The sequence below is a fragment of the Trichosurus vulpecula genome, chromosome 1 (assembly GCF_011100635.1).
Source record: "Trichosurus vulpecula isolate mTriVul1 chromosome 1, mTriVul1.pri, whole genome shotgun sequence".
In the NCBI taxonomy this organism is placed as follows: domain Eukaryota; kingdom Metazoa; phylum Chordata; class Mammalia; order Diprotodontia; family Phalangeridae; genus Trichosurus; species Trichosurus vulpecula.
Window position 1 is genome coordinate 491,243,583 of NC_050573.1, and position 12,749 is coordinate 491,256,331.

The following is a 12,749-nucleotide window of genomic DNA, read 5'->3' on the forward strand; positions in this document are numbered from 1 at the left end:
TATTAATTGTTTATGGGTCAACTAAGCCAATATAATAAAAATGACAATTCTACCTAAATTATTCTACTTATTCAGTGCCATACCAAACTACCAAAAATTATTTTACACACCTAGAAAAAATATAGCAAAATTCATCTTTAAGAAGAAAAAGTCAAGAACATCAAGGGAATCAATAAAAAAAAAAAGGCAAAGGAAGGTGGCTTTGCTGTACCAGATCTCAAACTATATTGTAAAGCAATTATCTTCAAAACAATCTGGCATTGGCTAAGAAAGAGAGTCAGAGATCAATAGAATAGATAGGGTACACAAGACACAGTGGAAAATGACCATAGTTATTTAGTAAAATGTTTGATAAACCCAAAGATCCCAGCTTTTGGGACAAGAACTCACTATTTGACAAAATCTGTTGGGAAAACTGCAAAACAGTATGGCAGAAACTAGTTACCAACCAACATCTCATAGGGAATACCAATATACAGTCAAAATGGGTACATGATTTAGACACAAAGGGTGATATTGTAAGCAGATTAAGGGAGTATAGAGTAGTTTATCTGTCAGATCTATGAATAAGAGAAGAATTTAGGACCAAAAAAGATAAAGAGCATTGTGAAATTTAAAATGGATAATTTTATTTATATTAAATTTAAAAGTTTTTGCACAAACAAAACCAGTGCAACCAAAATTAGAAGGAAAGCAGAAAACCTGGGGAAAATTTGTACAGCAAGTATCTTTGATAAAGGCCTTATTTCTCAAATATCTAGAGAACTGAATAAAATTACTAAGAAGGCAAGTTATTCCCAAGTGATAAATGGTCAAAGGCTATGAACAGGTAATTTTCAGGCAAATAAATCAAAGCTATTTGTAGCCATATTTTAAAAATGCTCTAAATCACTACTGATTAGAGAAATGCAAATTAAAACAACTCTGAGGTACACCTCATACTTATCAGACTGGTTAATATGACTGAAAAGGAAAATGATAAATGTTGGAGGAGATGTGGTTAAACTGGGACACTAATACGCTGTTTGTGGAGTTGTGAGTTGATCCAACCATAATGGAGAGCAATTCAGAACTTTGCCCAAAGGGTTATGACACTGTGTGCATATCCTTTGATCTAGCAATACTACTACTAGGTCTGTTTCCCAGAGATCAAAAAAAGGAGAGGGGGAGGACTTCTTTGTACAAAAGCCTTTACAGCAACTCTTTTTGTGGTAGCTAAGAATTGGAAATTGAGGGGATTTCCATCAATTGAGGGATGGCTGAACCAGTTGGGGAACGTGATTTTGATGGAATATTATACCATAAAAAATGACAAGAAGGATGATTTCAGAAAAACCTGGACTTATATGAATTGATGCAGAGTTAAGTGAACAGAATCAGGAGAACATTATACACAGTAACAGCAACATTGTGTGATAAAGAATTGTGAATGTCTTAGCTGTTCTCAGCAATACAATGATCTAGGGCAATCCCAAAGGACTAATAATGAGGAATGCTATTGCCTCCAGAGAAAGAACTGATATTGTTTGAATATTGACTGAAGCATGCTATTTTTCACTTTCATTCTTTTTCTTTTATTAGAGTCTTCTTGTATAAAATGATTAATATTGAAATATTCTGTGATTGCATATGTATAACCTATATCTGATTACTTACCATCTAAGGGAAGAGTGAGGGGTGGGATGGAGGGATAGAATTTGGAACTCAAAACTTTTTTTTTCAGTTAATAGTATTTTATTTTTTTCAATTACATGTAAAGAGAGTTTTCAGCATTCATTTTTATAAGATTTTGAGTTCCAAAATTTTTCTCTGCCCCTTCCTCCTCTCCAAGACTGCAAGCAATCTGATATAATCTATACCTGTACAATCATATTAAACATATTTCCACATTAGTCATGTTGTGAAAGAAGAATCAGAACAAAAAGAGAAAACCATGAGAAAGGAAAAACAAAAGAAAAAAAAAGTGAAAATAGCATGCTTTGATCTGCATTCAGACTCCATAGTTCTTTCTCTGGACGTGGATAGCTTTTTCCATCACAAGTCTTTTGAAATTGTCTTGGATCATTTTATTTCTGAGAAGACTTAAATCTATTACAGCTGATCATTGAGCAATGTTCCTGTTACTGTATACAATGTTCTCTTGGTTCTGCTCACTTCACGCAGCATCAGTTCATGTAAGTCTTTCCAGGTTTTTCTGAACTCTCCCTGCTTATCATTTCTTATAGATCAAAAGTATTCCATTACATTTATATACCACAATTTGTTCAGCCATTCCCCAAGTGATGGGTGTCCCCTCAATTTCCAGTTCTTTGCTACCACAAAAAGAACTGCTCTAAATATTTTTTGACATGTGGGTCCTTTTCCCTTTTTTATGATCTCTTTGGGATACAGACCTAGTAGTGGTAATGTAGGATCAAAGGATATACATAGTTTCTTTAGCCCTTTGGCCATAGTGGAACTCAAAGCTTTAAAAAATATTTTTTAAAAATTGTTTTAACATGTAATTGTGGACAAATAAGATATGTCTTTAAAAAATGATTGCTGGTTGTCTCCCTAGCCCCAATCTCCTCACTTAGGTCCATTCTCCGTTCATTTATTAAAGAGATCTTCCTGAAGTACAGGTTTATGTCATATTCCTATTCAATAAACTCCATATTACCCCCATACAAAATCCTGTTTGGCTTTTAAAGCCCTTCACAATTTGGCCCCTTCCTACCTTTCCAGTCTTCTTACACCTTACTCTCTTGCAGGTACTCTGTGATCCAATGGCACTGGACTCCTTTACTATAGTTCTCCCTCAAGACACTCCATCTCTCAACTCCGTGAATTTTCTCTGGCTTTCCCCCAAGCCTGGAATTCTCTTCCCGTTCACTTCCATCTCCCGGGTTTCCTGGCTACCTTCAAGACCCTTTTGTAAGAAGGCTTCTGGTTCCCTTCCCTCTGAGATCCCCAGTTCCTCTTTGCAAATTGTCTCCATCAGATTGTGAGCTCCTTGAGCGCAAGGACTGTTTTTGCATTTCTCTTTATCTCCAGCATTTAGCCCAGTTCCAGGCTGTTGGTAGGTGCTTAATAGAAGCTTGTTGACTTAAGGAGTGTGCTTGTCTTCCATCGAATGTAAACTTCTGGGGGGGGGGGGGCAGAAATGGTTTCATTTTCGTCTTTTAATCCCTTGCAATTCGCACGGGGCTTGGAACATAGCAGTCACTAAATACTTCTTGAATGATTGATCTGTGAAATGACAGGGTTGAAGGATGCAACATGTATAATGAAAGGAGCACTAGATTTGAAGTCAGTGGACCCAGGCACGGCTGCCCTGGGCCAGATGTGCAATCGGCAGTTTGAGTCCTCTAATTTGATCAAGTTTAAAGGAAACCTTAATATGTAACACTCAGAAAGGGAGGTGGCCTGGCTGCACTGCGGGGCCCAGGTCTGAAGTCTGAAGTCTGACTGTGAGTTGCTGAGTTGTGGAAATCCTCCCACTCCACCCTGCAGCCCTACTTCTTGCTCTCAGACTGGGCGCCAGAGGGTGCACTAGGGCCCGGCCTGCCTTTTCGGTTTCCTCTCCCAGGAGTGGTCAGAAGTGTGGCGGCTGTTTGAAAGTGCGGCAGAAGCAGAATCGGAAGGCAGCTGCGAGCCGAGTGCCCAGCCGAAGAGGCTGCGGCCAAGGCTCGCAGGATGCAGGACGTCCTTCCTCGCCTTTGCCCCTCCTATGTATCACACCTGGCCAGTGAACCCACGGGCCCAGGCCTGAGCGGAAGGGGAGCAGCCCCCGCAGCCTCAACACGCAGAGTCAGGGGCTCTTCTTCACTACTTCCCTCTAAGCCCGTACACCACAGCCTTAGAGTCGCCATCTTCACCTCCTTTCCAACTTGCCGCGTTAAAGTCCCTTCTCCCTCCCCCTTTTACGAATTTCCCTTTTCCCATATGCGATCTTCGCTCACTTCCAGCATGTTAGTAAACCCTCCTCATTGCAGGAAGGCAGAAGGGTGTGGGAGTGAGCAGAACCGAGAGGTGAATTGCAGCCCTCGCTGCACGCCGTGTACGGAGGCTGAGAAAGCAAAGCGAAAACCCGGCAGCTGCGCCCGGGAAACCCGGCGTGCGCTGTAGCTGGGCGAGGGGGAGGGCGTAGGAGGTGACTGGCGGGGTTGGGGTCCAGTGTGTGTGCAGGGGAAGGGGGGGCGCTGCGCAGCGGCAGCAGAAGCAACAGCAACAGCAGCCACAGCATTATTCCGGGTTCCTCCTTCTGGGGGAGAGATCATCTATTATCACTATTCTCTCTCGGAGCCCTAGGGAGGGGACTGCGGAAGGGAGGAGACTAGGAAGGGGGCGGGGGGATTTCGGAGCGAGGGGGCAGTGCTGAGAGCACCGGAGAAACAGCGGAGGAGAAGCAGCCGCTAACCGGGAGAGAAGGGGAAGAAAGGAGGAGATCAGACAAAGGAGAGCACCCGCTATAAAACTGGTGAGTAGATGGAGGAAACCCGGCGGCCGGGAGAGGGGGAGACGAGGGAGAGAGGAGGGATCCGTGTCCTAGCGGTGCGCGGCTCGGTGCGGCATCTACTCCCACATTCCCACCTCCACTTCTCTCAGTTTCACTATTCGTTCTGCCCTCTCCACCCCCTCCCCCCTTTTTATGAGTTAGTTGGGAGAGGTCACTTCCCAGAAAGCCTAGCCTCTAGCCTGCAGTAGCAACCCGTCCCCAGGCTGCTTGCACATCCCCAGCTGCAAGGAGACATAGCAACAGGGGGACGGCAGCTGAGCTGAGCTGAGCTAGTTACCTCTTCCTCCTCCGCCCCTACCCCCCAAAAGGACGAAAACAGACAAACCACCAACCACAACGAAACCGAGTCCAAACGAGGGTTCTCGCTACTGCTTTTCTGCGACTCCGCCGCCGTAGCCTTCACCTCTAACAGCACGGCGGTCCAGACTAGCACTGCTAAGACGGGGAGGGTGAAGCTCCATTTTCGTTTCTGGGCACATTTTTCTATTCATTTTAGAGGTTGATTACCTTCCTCTGGCTCTCCGGCTCTTACTTGAACTGATTAATTTAAAATGCTTTAACACTTCTGTGCAGAACTAGAGACGATTCAGACTGACATGACGTGAATGAAAATTAAAGACAAATTTCCTTAACTTTTGAGACGTTTGAAAGTCAGCTTCACTAGCAATGTAAGTGTGGAATCAGAGACTAGTATCAGATTTTCCATTGCTGTAGATTAAAGAGGGTGTCTTGAGCCATGCAAACTGAAATTGTCTTTAGATTTTATTTTTGTGGGAGAGGTAATGGTGTCTTGTATGGGAGCTGGATGTTAGGTGAGAGGCAGAGGTACCCCAGCCTTCCCCAGATATCCAGAACCATAATAGGATTAATATTTGAACAACTGGGTTATTTCTCATAGTTACTCAACAGGAGGCTTTTTTTTTTCTCATCTGAAGCACAAATGGCTTCTTGTTCCTTTTTTTCTCATCTGCAGTATATAGGAAAACATTTAAAAATTACTCATGGCGTTGTAGGGGGTGAGAAGGAAGTATCGTGACCATAGACAGTCATCACTTTATAGCAGTTAGAAGTAAATATGTTTTGTAAAGGCGACTACACTGTTGGCAACTTTTTTTTTTATTATAGTTGGTTAGAAATTATATCAGTACACTCTGCAAAGGAGCATAAACTCTAACAGGTTGTCTAATAAAAGTGCCTACTGAGTTCAAGGGCAAACGGATGTTTCTATAGGTATGTTTTGCTGGTATTGGGTGTGGTAGCCACTCTCTAAGGTAGTACTGATAGCTGAAAAGACGCTAGAGTGCTGACTTCACATGTATGAAACATTCTGGTTTATTTTTAGCTGTTACTTTAATAAGCATTTACACTGGGAAGTGTTGAGTGTGACGGAATTTATAAGCGAAACTCAAATGTTCAACATTAAACCTTTTATATATGAAGGCAAAGAGGCAAAACCTAAGCCTACCAGAATTAAAATGAAGTAGTGCATATAACCACAACTCCCTTGCCCTCCCCGCCCCCACTCAGACACTGCTCTCTCCCTCCCCCACCATGGACCAGGGAAGACTTGGTACTTGGTGTTGAGTATATAAATGTTTGGTGTTGCACCCAGCATGAATTAAGACAACCAAGACACAGGCAAATAGATACAGCCTTAATTGTTGAATTTTGACATGTAAATCCCTGCCTTAGGTCAAGTTCAGGCAAGTCAACAAGCATTTAAGTATATTCTTTATGTTGGGCATCCTGCTAAGGTTTGGTAATACAGAGAAAGGCAAAAAATAGTCCTTGCCCTCAAGGAGCTGAAATTCTAATAGGGGAGACAACCTGCAAAAACTGTTTAAGAACCAGATACACACTGGGCAAAGTGGAGTTACTCCAAGGATAAACACTAGTATTGAAAAAACTTGGGAAAAGCCTCTTGAAAAAGATGGGATTTGAGCTGAGACTTGAAGGAAACCAGGGAAGACAGTAGGCAAGAAGGTGAGAAGGGCTTCTGGGCATAGGGGACAGCCAGTGAAAAAGGCATGGAGTCCTGAGTTGGAGTATCAAGAGATGGGATGTCATGTGTGAGGAACTGACTGCAAGGAGTCCAATATTGCTGGATGTGTGGGTGCAAGTCAAGGGCAGCAGAAGGACTTCCTTGCCCTTCTCTAACTGAATGCACTTGACACTAAAGAAAATATATTTAATGTATTCTCTTTGAAAGTGGGGAATGACTACCAATAAATATGAAACTCATCTTGCCATGACAAACATCAGTAGTATTAGAAATGAAATACTTTTCTTTATGAAGCAAAAGGTGAGGTGAGTGTGTAAAAATCTTATCTTAAGATCAAACTTTTGTCTAAAATGAATGACATATATATACTACTTTTTTTCGTTTTTATATATGATTCACACATATTAAAACTCTTGGAGCTTTACCTAAATGGAGAGAGATTCTGGTCTTAGAATTGGTGGGAAGTGGTTTGTTTACACGTTTATCTTATTTGATCCTCGCTACATGCTATTATTATCCCCATCTTACAGATGAGGGAACAGGTTGAGAGGTAAGTGACTGAGGCAGCATCAGAACTCAGGTGTTCTTGACTTCCGTGTGCAGCACACTCCGGAGTGTATCACCTAGCTGCCTCTAAAGAATGGAGAAGAAACACATCTTGAGATCTTTTATTCCAATCCCCAGATTTGGCTGACAAGAAAACTGAGGCCCAAAGAATTTCATATGACTTTTCTAAGGTCACACAGCTAGGAGGCGGCAGGACTTGGACTAGAGTCCCGTTCTCCTGATTTCCTGTGTGTGTGTGTGTATTCCACATATATGATAAAGTCTGTGTGGTACAGACTACACACACATATATACATATAGCGGTCATATAATGTTACAGGAAAATGACTCAATTTGGAGTCAGGGGATATAGGTTCAAGTTCTGACTATACTAGTTACTACTTAGACTATCTTGAGTAAGTAGGAATGGTGAAGAGAATAAGCAAAACACTCACTATGTGCCTGGCACTGTGCTAAGTGCTTTCACAAATGTCATCTCACTTGGTCATATAACTTCCTTAGACCTCAGTTTCTTCACCTGTAAAGTGGGGATAATAGCAGCATCTATCACACAGGGTTGTAGTGAAGATCAAATGAGATTATATTATTCCCACCAATTCTAAGTCTAGAATCTCTCCCTTCTTAGGTAAGCATCAGGACTTTTACCCTGTGTGTATCATATGTCCCTTCCAGCTCAAACTTTATGATCCTTCCCTGTGGGCACTTCCAGCGCCAAGTTTGTGATGCTTCTGTGTCTAAATCCTATGATCTTAAAATTACAGATGTATGTTACACCTAAAATTGTACTCAAATGATTTATATGTGAATAAGTTACATGGGGCGGGGAGGGGGGCTCTTAAGCCTATACAGACATATTTTGATGGGGTTGGGTTTTTTTTTGGTCCTGATCTATGATTCCATCTGTATAGGAAACACTGGTGGGGGAACTTTTTTCACTCTTGCAGATAGGTAGCTACTCTGTAATTGACACCTTAAGAGAGTTGCTTGGGGAGCTGAGTGAAACACTGAGTGTTTCAGCGACTTACCCAGTTGAATGTGTCAGAGGCAGTATGTGAACCCAGGCCTTCCTGACTCTACGGCTGGGCCCACCTCATCCCACTACCCCTCACTTTAATATTTCCATATGTCAATTTAAAAATATTTCTTTGTATTTTACAATAAGGAAGAGGGATAATGGTAGTATTCTTAATTTTCCTTTGAGAAAGAAGTGAGAAGCTATTTAATACAATACATTTATTCAGGAGCTTCTTACTTTTGGCCTTGTTTCTGATTTTGCGAAAACAGTAGCATTTTCTATTTACAAAAATTCTTCCAAGAGAAACAGTGGATTCTTTTGCGGTATTTGCCCAATATAGCGTACCTTTTCAAGAAATTGTCATTTTAGCTTTTCATCTGTCTACTACAAATTAATTTTGAATAATGCTGAAAATGTAAGGGTCATGAGGGATAATTTGCTACCCATATCCAGACTTTGCTGACAATTTTATAAGTACCTACTGTAAGAGTGGTTTAAAATAAATAGGGAAGAGATTTATGCCATTGTATTGATTAATCCTTGACAAAAGACTATATTATCTATTTTATTGTGCTATATTATCTAAATTCTATGTTTATTAGCTGGTATTTTTTAGGAACCTGATTTTGTCCTATCAGTTCTATACCTCTGTCCTTTCAATCATCTCCATTAGAAGGTCAAACTGATATGCTGTTGCTCTTCATAAAACATTCTAAAAATTAGTAGTATTTTTTTACAATTCAGATTTTTATGTGGATACACTCTATACCTATTTTTTTAAAAAGCAGTGCATTTCATACATTGTTAAGAATATTTTAACAGAACTTGCAAGTGACAGGATTCTTTACTGGTATTGTACATTTCTGTTTTCGTCAACAAATACTGTTATTTCCACACAAAAATCCTTAAGTCTGAGTCTGCCATAGCTTTGTGACTCTGGGCAAACCATTTAATGTCTTTGCGCCTCAGTTTCCTCATCTGAAAAATGAGGTTAAATTTCAGGAAATTCACTTTCAGTTTTAAATTCTCTGCTCTTTCAACCTTTGGTCATACAATCAGTAGGATTATAGGCTCATACGTCTGAAACTGGATGGGTCCTTAGTGGTCATTTAGCCAAACTTCCTCACCTTGTCGAAGAGGAATTTGAAGCTGATAAAGATGAAATGACTTACCTAAATTCACACAGGTAGTAAACTGAAGAGCTGGAATTCAATCTCAGGTCCCGCTGTTCCAAATGCAACATCCTTCCCATGGCTGCAGATTCCCAAACAGTTTGGACGTATTTTGTAAAGAGCTCAGAAACACAGGGCACACATAAGTATTTATTTCATAAATGCGTCTTGGTGGCATATCGATGATGGTGATAATGATCACTGGCATGGTGAAAAGAGTACTGAAGTGGAAACTGGTGAAGCGAGATCCCTGGAGCTTGCCTGCATACATCCTCTTCCCACTCCCCCACTTTACCTCCAGCCATTTCCAGTGAGGAGACATCCAGGATGTCATAGCCCAAATCCAGAGCCGCTGCATCACAGAAATACTTTAAGCCAGGCCTGCACAACCTGAGGCCCACCAAAGGATTTCAGGTGGCTCACAAAAAATGTAGAGGATGTAGTGCAGGTTGTGCAGGCCTGCTTTAAGCAGTCGAAAAGAAAGAGTTCAAATATCAAAGAACCACAGTTAGGACAGCATAAAATTAGGCTGCAAGTCTTTATAGGAGAGAAAGTCTTGTGAGGCAATATTGTAAAACACAGAAGATAAAGGTTTGCAACTAAACATAATTTATCCTGCAAAAAATGAATATAATCCTATGGGGAACTCCTAAAGTCATTATCTATAGCTGGAAAGGACCTTAGAGGCCACTACATCTAATCACTTGTTTTGTAGTTGAAGAAATTGAGACCAAGAGAAATTAAAGTGATGTGCTCAAAGTCATATACGTAGTGGCAGAACCAGGATTAGATCCCAGGTCCTTTAACTACAAAACCCTTGGCACTGCGCTGTTGCCACCTAAAGAAGTTATCCATATAAAAATTGATCTTTAATAGAATAGAGGACTTTCAAACATTACTGCTCAAAAGACGAGCTGAATAGAAACTTTGAAATTTAAGTATAGAAGTTAAAACTAGAAAGCAAAATTCATATGAGCCATTGGAAAAGGCTAAACTGTAAGTGGGGGTGGGGGGAGAGACAAGTATCTCTTCAGAATCCCGTTTTCTCCAAAGGTCACAGCAGGAATTAAGTAGCATACTAAAATAAGAACTAGATGTCATGTAGTTTTGTTTTATTGGCTTTAAGAGAAGAAAGAAAAAAGGAGGGGAAAATGGAAATACTAGAGGAGAGGTGAGAAAGAAGGGGGAGGAACTTACTATCTCACATGTTGAAGTGTGCAAGAAGAGAATACAAACATGGAAGAAGGTACCACCATCCTTCTAGTATTTCAGTTTTATATCCTTAGCATTACCCTGGACTCTTTACTCTCCCTCATCTCACGTAGCCACATAGTCATAAATCTTGTGGACTCTCATTTCAAATATCTCTTCCGTCTGACCCTTCCTCTTCTCACACAGCCACCATTTTAGTGTAGGGCTTAGATGATTAAAAACATCTTCTAACTGGTTTCTCCGCTTCATATTTCTCTCTAGCCAGATGTATTTTACACCATCCTCACAAAGGTAAGCTCCTTAAGCATAGATCTGACCATGTGGCTCCCCTCCTCGGTCAACTCCAGTGACTCCCTCTTACTTATAGTATTCTTTGTTTACATTTTAAAACCTTTTACAGATCTGGACAGAAACCATTTTCCACCCCCATCAACCCCCCTTCCCCCCACACACAATACAGCCAAAATCACCTCTAGTCAACTCCTTACAGTCCTGTATCCCCTTCTCTGGATCTTTTCATCTCTCTCCTTGCTTCCATCTCACGTTTCTTTTCCAAGATGCACCATATTTTTTATGAAACCTTTTTTGATACTTTAACTTCTAGTATTGCTTCTCCTAAACTATTTTTCTAGGTAAATATTTTGTATTTATTTATTTTATTATTATTATTCAATATATACTTACATTTATTGTCTTGCCCATTAGAATTTTAGGGCCAGGTGAATGGGTATTTTGTCATTCATTATATTTATATCTCCAGTTTCTAGCTTAGTTCCTAGTACATAGTAGGAGCTTCATAAATTCTTGTTGATTGAGTGATTGAATCATAATTATGAATGTAAATGGGAGGAACTTACCCATAAAATAGAAGAAGATAGAAAAAAATGGATTAGAAAGTAGATTCTAACCATGTATTGTTTACTTAAACCCCACATTCACACAGTTAAAAATGAGATGAAGGCGAATTTATTATGCTTCAGGCAAACTTTTAAAAGTAGGAGTAATTTTTATAATCTTAGGCAGGATGACAGTAAAAGTAGATAAAGAGACAAGTAGACAAACTATTATGCTTAAAGGCATCATAAGTAATGAAATAGTATCACTAAAGATATTTATACGAAGGAGAATAGAATCTAAATATTTAAAGGAAAAATTATTTGAAATTATAGGGAGAAATAGCAAATTGCTAATAGCTGGGGACTTCAATGTATCCTTTTCAGACCTAGGCAAATCTAATGAAAAATAGACAAGAAAGAAGATAAGCTCCCAAACAGGATTTTTGAAAAGTTAGATGTAATAGATCTTTGGCAGTTACCAAATGAGAATTAAAAAGATATACATATTTCTTAGCTATGCATGGCGTCTCTGAAAAATTCCTCTGTTGTGGGGTATAATCTTAGTAACATGCTGAAAAGCAGAAATATGAAAACATCCTTTAGTGACCACAACATAATAAAAGTATAATAAAGCAGCTGTTTGGCATAGTGCACTAGGCCCTGGTCTGAGTTAAAATTCTGGCCCACTTTCTAGTTGGGTGGTCCTTGGTAAGTCATTTAACCTCTTTCAGCTTGAGTTTTCTCTTCTACAAAATAAAGGGGTTGGATTCAGTAGTCTTTAAGTTGTTTTCTAGCTCTACATTTGTGATAATCAGTAAAAGACCTATGAAGAAAAGCAGTCAGATTTAGAGACTAAATTATTTAGTCTAAAATTTTTATTTTATATTATTTTATTAATAAAAATTTTATTTTAAAATTATTTACTCTAAAATCAATAGGTCAAAGATAAAATCATAAATAATAGATAATTTAATAAAAGAAAATGATGAGACAACATATTAATACTAGTAGTTAGCATTTATGCAGTTCTTTAAGGTTTGCAAAGTACTTTAATTATGTTAACTCCTCTGATTCTCACAATCATCCTATGAGTTAAGTGCCGTTATAATCCCCATTTCACAAATAAGGAAACTGAGACAGTGAAGTTAAGTGACTTGCTCAGTGTCACATGTTAGTGTGACAGATGCATATCTGAAGCGGTATTTGAACTCAGATCTTTCTCACTCCGGATCCTATGTTATAAACATTGTCCACCTAGCTGCCTTTTAAAAACTTTTTTGGATTCAGCCAAAGCTGTTCTTAGGGAAAATTTTTAGTGAACAACAAAGTCCCAGCCAACTTTTTTAAAAAAGAAGGCAAGCAATATGATATCAATTATACATGTGAAGTCATGCAAAACATAACTTCTTATTAGCCATGTTGCAAAAATAATTAATAAAACACACAC

At 39.6% G+C, this 12,749-nt stretch overlaps 1 protein-coding gene across 2 annotated transcripts in view; it reads left to right on the forward strand.

Moving 5' to 3' along the window:
- The first annotated feature begins 4,351 nt into the window (after positions 1-4,351).
- CDC42SE2 (CDC42 small effector 2) overlaps positions 4,352-12,749 on the forward strand; it is a 128,379-nt gene continuing 119,981 nt past the window's right edge. For both annotated transcript variants that reach the window (XM_036737584.1, XM_036737591.1), the window contains exon 1: positions 4,352-4,459. The gene's annotated coding sequence lies outside the window, so the exon portion shown is untranslated. The remainder of the gene's footprint in view (positions 4,460-12,749) is intronic.